Here is a 6,711-nt window from a genome sequence, read left to right as displayed (position 1 = left end):
TTTTGTTTTAACAGTAAAAGGTTGTTTTTTTTTTCAACCGTCAACCCTCTTACAAACTTACTGAGTGTACAATGTCTCTGCACCAATATCAGCCCAAGGCAACTTTTATACATATTCGAACAACTATAGCTTATGTCGTGAACACGGGTAAACACCAGTGTGACGAAGATTAACATCCCCGAACGATTGTGTCATGTAAAAAATAACGAAAAAAGGAAAAAACGTATGTCCCTATGGAGTTAGATCAATCAAAAAGTTGGAGAAAGTGAAAACAGCAGATATAATAAAGATAACCGAGCCAAACCCTCTAACCTGTGGGAAATTGTTGCAAGTACGTTGATGTGACAGACATGTGTATATCATAAAAAAATTATCATTATTTCCCATCGATGTTTTGAGCAATTTAAAATGTAATAACATTTTCACATCTATCCATGAGGGATGAATGGGTCCGAATTCAATAGGATAGAAAACAATTATTAATGAAATGAACTTGGGAAGTAAACAGGAAGTCCTAAAACCGCATTTCATAAATTCTCATAAATGAGACCTTTAACTGTATGCATGGACGTTAACTCTCTCTCTCTCTCTCTCGACCACATTTGTCAATTAATAAACTTCCAGTAATTTCGGTGTTTATGACTCTGTTGCATCATTTCAGCCATTTGATATAGAATAATTTTGAATGACAATAATTTCAACTCAGAATAGAGTTTTCTCCAATGCTTTCAGTAACCATATCTGGATAAAAAATCAGCTTAGGATATGCATTCCAATCGCCTTTTCATAAAGAAAACGAAAATCATTCTAAGCTGAGATCTAAGCAGAATAACATTATGTTATATTCTTCTTCGTTTTCTTTTTCATCATTTTCTTCTTGTTCTTGTTCTTCTTCTTATTATTATTATTACATAATGATTGGTATGTGAAATTGGTTACTGTTCCACTACAATTCAATTGTTCATTAAATCTTCATCGTTTCATATTTTATGAACTGCATTTTGCATTCAGGAAGACATTAAAACTTATTCATGAATTTGTGTTTTAATTTTTCCTTGTTTAGTACAGTTAAGTTTCTTTTTCAGGCATCAAACCACATATAGGACTTTCAAAATCCCCGTTTAAAAGAATTATTCAAGCTAACATGGTAGGAAACTGGCAGTGGCTTTAAAATAATAGGTTCCCAAACCTTTTTCTTGGTTCGTAGCTTACATTGACTGCTATGGTGAAAAATTATTATCTTTACCTTTTATTTGATATGTACATGACCAACACTATACCAATTTAGTGAGATTAGCTTCTGTTTTAAAACCAAAGACAACAAGAGCAAAACCAAACAAAATACATTCAAAAGCGTGAGCTTGGAAAGGGAGAATGAAGCTTTTATTATGAATATTTATAATGTGTGTTCAATTTTTGTACATGGTTGTAGATTGTAAGATTTGTTTTGTAAACAGCATATTACGTATCTAATCTTTGTTATAAGCGCAGACTAAACTTTAGGATAATATTTGTAAACATGTTTACTTAGACTTTAGTTCTTGACATTGGTTTTTGTCTTTGAAGGTGTGTGTGTGTGTGTGTGTGTGTGTCTTTTGTCTCTAAAGTTCTTTGGTCTACCTGATTTATGACAAGTAAAATGTAAGTAAATATACCTGACTTCACTTATGTATTGGACAGAAATGTCCATTAAATTGATAGTATTTTCACAAAAGAATTATTTCTACATAGGCCTAGTAGGAAAGTATAGAAGGTTGTCTGCATCAAGCTTTTTTATTCCTATTTATCAGCTGTCTTTTTGAATTAATCTTCAGTTATAATTTGGTTATCCTAGTAGAAAAGGAGGAAAAAACTTGGACGAGTGGTTAAGACGTCAGCGGAACACCAGGGATAAACTTAAAGTAAAGTAAAAAAATTGCCCAGTTGTCTATTTCTCGCTTACCCTACTTGCCAATTTAGTGTTAGCCACTTTGGTAATTGGAGTCAGGCCATTAAGTTGTAAATTTTCCTACTTCCGTGACAATTTAGAAATTTTGTGTACAAAGCATTTCTGAGAAAATTCGTCGACATGAAGTCGAGGTAACTTCTTGATATTTTATTAGAGTCATGGCTGTATTCGGAATAATTTTGAGCTGTGTACGAAAAGGATAAGATTCGAGTGATCAATACAGAATTATCAAAGAAGGCAGGCATTAAGGTTTAAAGTACAAAGTACAAGTTTAAATAAATTTATATGTAGGATCAGAAATTGTTCTCGCGCAGACGTGAAGGAAAGCATGTTTTAGCGGTAAATTTAGATTAGTTCTTTTGTGCAGAGTTTTAATTAAATTTGGTCTTGTGTCAATCCGAAAAGGAAAAGCTAGATAGTATTAAGTTGAAGGTAAATTATAGTGAGCTTTTAGTGTCATTACTTGTTTCCTTAAGAATTGAATATGTTTTGAATTTGATTCGAAATAATATTTTGTTATTCTTTTTTTTTAAATATGAACTTGATATGTTTTGGATTTGGTTCAAGCGAAAAATATACAGCACAACTATTGATAAATGCATCTGCATAGTGCAAGCAAGAAAATGGAGGGAGCTCCTTTTAAGGTAATCTCTCCTTAGGGAAGTGGTATACTCCTCTTTCTCCGACGATGATTCTGCTATGAATTTTGTGACATCATTTTCCATTCACATAAACGTAACGTTGGGTCAGAAGTGTTTTTTTCCTTTCACATAAACGTAACGATGGGTCAGAAGTGTTTTTTCCTTTCACATCTATGTAACGTTGGGTCAGAAGTGTTTTCTTCCTTTCACATCTATGTAACGTTGGATCAGAACTGTCTTCTTCCTTTCACATCTATGTAACGTTGGGTCAAAAGTATCTTCTACCTTTCACGTCTAAGTAACGTTGGATCAGAAGTGTCTTCTTCCTTTCACGTCTATGTAACGTTGGATCAGAAGTGTTTCCTTCATGTCACATCTATGTAAAGTTGGATCAGAAGTGTCTTTTTCCTTTCACGTCTATGTAACGTTGGATAAGAAGTGTATTCTTCCTTTCACGTCTATGTAACGTTGGATCAGAAATGTCTTCTTCCCTTCACATCTATGTAACGTTGGATCAGAAGATTTGTCTTCCTTTCACATCTATATAACGTTGGATTAGAAGTGTCTTCTTCCTTTCACGTCTATGTAACGTTGGATCATAAATGTCTTCTTCCTTTCACATCTATGTAACGTTGGATCAGAAGCGTCTTCTTCCTTTCACATCTATGTAATTTTGGGTCAGAAGGGTCCTCTTCCTTTCAGATCTATGTAACGTTGGGTCAGAAGTGTCTTCTTCCTTTCAGATCTATGTAACGTTGGGTCAGAAGGGTCCTCTTCCTTTCACATCTATGTAACTTTGGGTCGGAAGTATCTTCTTCCTTTCATATATATGTAACGTTGGATCAAAAGTGTCTGTTTCCTTTCACATCTATATAACTTTGGGTCAAACGTATCTCCTACCTTTCACATCTATGTAACGTTGGGTCAGAAGTGTCTTCTTCCTAATGGCATGTATTGCATAATCATCTTAATTAGTTTCAATAATTGCATGAACATATTCAGATCTAACTCGGTTTACTTCAGTAGATTCTATTACATCCTCAGCTATATGTTTATTTTTCTTTTAAAGTGTTTCGCTTGACTTTCTTCTCTATCTTTAAAGTGATTTTCTGATTATTCCCTATGTTTCTTTATTTTTTATTTTTCTTTGTTGTTGTTGAAGGTTTTGTTTTTCTTTTCTATATTTGTCTTTTCTTCAAGTAGGTTTCTTTTTCTTATTTTGTTGTGTTCTCTACGTCCTTCTTTTCCTAGTTTTCCTTTCTCTCTTTTTATGATAGCTTTTCTTTCCTTTTACTTCTTTCACATTGTTTTCTGCTTTACCTTTTCCTCTGGTATCTTTTTTGTCTTCTTTTTCTGTTTTATTTCTTTATCTTTGATATCCCAATCATCACAGTCATCGTCAATTTGTTATGTATCCATTTCATCATTGTTTTGTGTGGGTGGTGACGGTTTTTCTTTGCTTCTTCCTCATTTTGTTCTGGATTGGTTGTTTCCATGGTTGTGGTCATCTTTATTGTGTTTAATGTACATTTTTGTCATCTTGTTTAGTTTTGGGAATTTTTCTCATAATTTGTTTCATTTACTTGAGTTTACAGTTACTAGGGTCATGGTCTATGGTTCCACTTTTGAAGCATTTTTCTATTATATATACATTCTTTGTTCCAGGTGGTTAATTTTAATCCGTACATGTAAAAAATGTTTGGTAAATGTTTGGCTTTAACTTTAATTATTTTTCACTTTCTTACAATGTTTGTCTTTAAAACAAAAACTTATGTAGCTTTAAAGATAATTTATTTTTTCTTAATTTCTGCATTAGAACTTCGTTTCGTCACGCAGTTTGTTTCAGAATCATGAAGTTTCAACACTTTCATTTTTCAGAACCAAACCAGTCTGGTTGCATAGTTCTATGACATTTTTGCATTTCATTGGACCATGTGGAGTTTAGAATGCAAGAGAAAATGCTGTCTAACGTTTAGCACCGAGATCTAGATTTATTTTAGTAGGTTGACAGCATATTTTAAGTCATTCCAAATGCTTTCAGCCAGGAGATATTTTTATAAGATATGTACTTTATAGAGGTGTGGGCCTTTTCTACTAGTTCTCAGATTTTTTTCTTTTGGTACATATTGGATAGTGGTCACTAGCAGACTGTGTTGGGATGAATGTCTCGACTACAACTTCAGAGTGGAAAAAATAAATGTTACTGATTAACGAGATCGACTTGTAAGTGGCTCGTGCAGGGGACTGTATCATTGGAGTTAGATTATGTATTTGCACAATATCATTCCATTTACCTTAATGGTAATTGGTTAAAATCAATATTAAAACCACTCATTAACAAAGGTTCTGAGCTAGATGGAGTTGGAAGAGTAGATAACTCATTTCAAAATCTCTCAAACCATGACGAAAGAGAATTTGGAGGAGAGCACAGAATGATGGGCTTAAGCGATAGTTGTTTCAGTTCAATTCAAATCGTTTCTAACTCATATGAGATTATACCCATTTTTCTTTAAAAGTTAATATATTTTTCATAATTTTATATTTTTTTGATTTTTGTAAAATATATTTATGGTTTTTTATTATCTACTTTTTTTTTCAAAATACTTTTATAACTTATTCGAAATATATATTGATTTTAATTTTGGATTCTAATACGTTTATCATCGAATAATTTTACATCACTTCGATGATAGCATAATTTTACATCAATTATATTTTTCATTTATATTTTCATAAATGTATTACAGTACAATTTTAAAACCACTTACAATTTTAAATAATTTTACGATTGTATCATCAATATAAAGTTGTTTTGCAGAGTATATAGTGATAAAAACAATTTGATCTTTTTAATAGTCCACAAACAGAATCTTAGGCACAAGAATGGCACTGTACAAGACAAACATTTAAGATAGAAAAATTAAAACGATTAATCATTTTCATGTTATATAAGGCACTTTAGCAAATTTGAAGCTTGTACTCACTCTACAGTGCCTTTCTATTTTAATATAAAAAATAATAAATTAGTTGCACATTTTTAAATCGAATCCATAAATGAATTTCGTAACCTTACATGTGCTGCGTTGTGGTTATAATCACATCATATCTTTTTAAGATCCGAACTACGATTTGTGCTGCGCAGCACATGAACCTTGTAAAACCACAATTTCACATTAAATTGGGTTGGGACAATCGTTGAATTTAAAGTTTCTTCAGTCCTCTTGTTTATATATTCTTTATCAAATATATGTTTGATTAATATTTTCCCATACTTTATTTTGCATTTTGCAGCTTGATTTTGGTTTTCCTTTTTCTGGAAAATTATTATCACTATGTAAATTCATATAGAAAGTCTGCCCAGTTTTGTTTGTTATTGTTTTGCTAGCCTCAGAAGTTGCCATTGTAATGCTTCTCTGATTTGAGTTATTATATTTATTTATTATTCTTGCTGAACACTTCCGCCTATTTCTAAAAGTTTGATTCAAATGCTAAATAAGAGCTGCTTTGCCTTCGTTAAACGTATCGCACATTTCCATGTTTTTATTAACTGGACATTGTTTAAATTTTACATTATAAAATTCGGTTCTGTGTCCAGTCCAAAGCTTTTCGGTTATCTTGTTTTTATACTTTTGTTATATTTATTATTTTACAACGGTACAGTCAATGCATAAATGCTAATTACCGCCAACAAATACTTATATCCTTTATTATCCTTTTATTACATGGCTTTGAATGAACATTATTATTTTTTAGGTCTATGCGATTCTATAACTGTTTTCTGTAGTCCACCTACTCTTTAAGTTTCTTTGGAAAATTACCTAATCCAAACTTAAAGATTTTTTTCATCATTGGTTTAACAATAAACTGCTTTGAAAACTTTTTCCCAATTTTTCTCCGATGTGAACCTCTATTTTTGGAGAATTTCTTCTTCATTTTTTGAGACCGATTTAGCTCCACTGCTATAACAGCAATACATTTTTTTTCTCACATATGGCATATAACTTATTACTTGGAGAACCAACATCTAATGTAATTCCTGGTCCACAATATTTATAACCCAGATGGAACATTAATCCTGTTGGGGGTAATAAGGGACCATGTATATTAATGTCACCAAGTTTT

Source organism: Sinohyriopsis cumingii, chromosome 7 (genome assembly GCF_028554795.1).
Source record: "Sinohyriopsis cumingii isolate HCF-2022 chromosome 7, ASM2855479v2, whole genome shotgun sequence".
NCBI classification, from domain to species: domain Eukaryota; kingdom Metazoa; phylum Mollusca; class Bivalvia; order Unionida; family Unionidae; genus Sinohyriopsis; species Sinohyriopsis cumingii.
Note: the sequence above shows the minus strand (reverse complement) of the source record.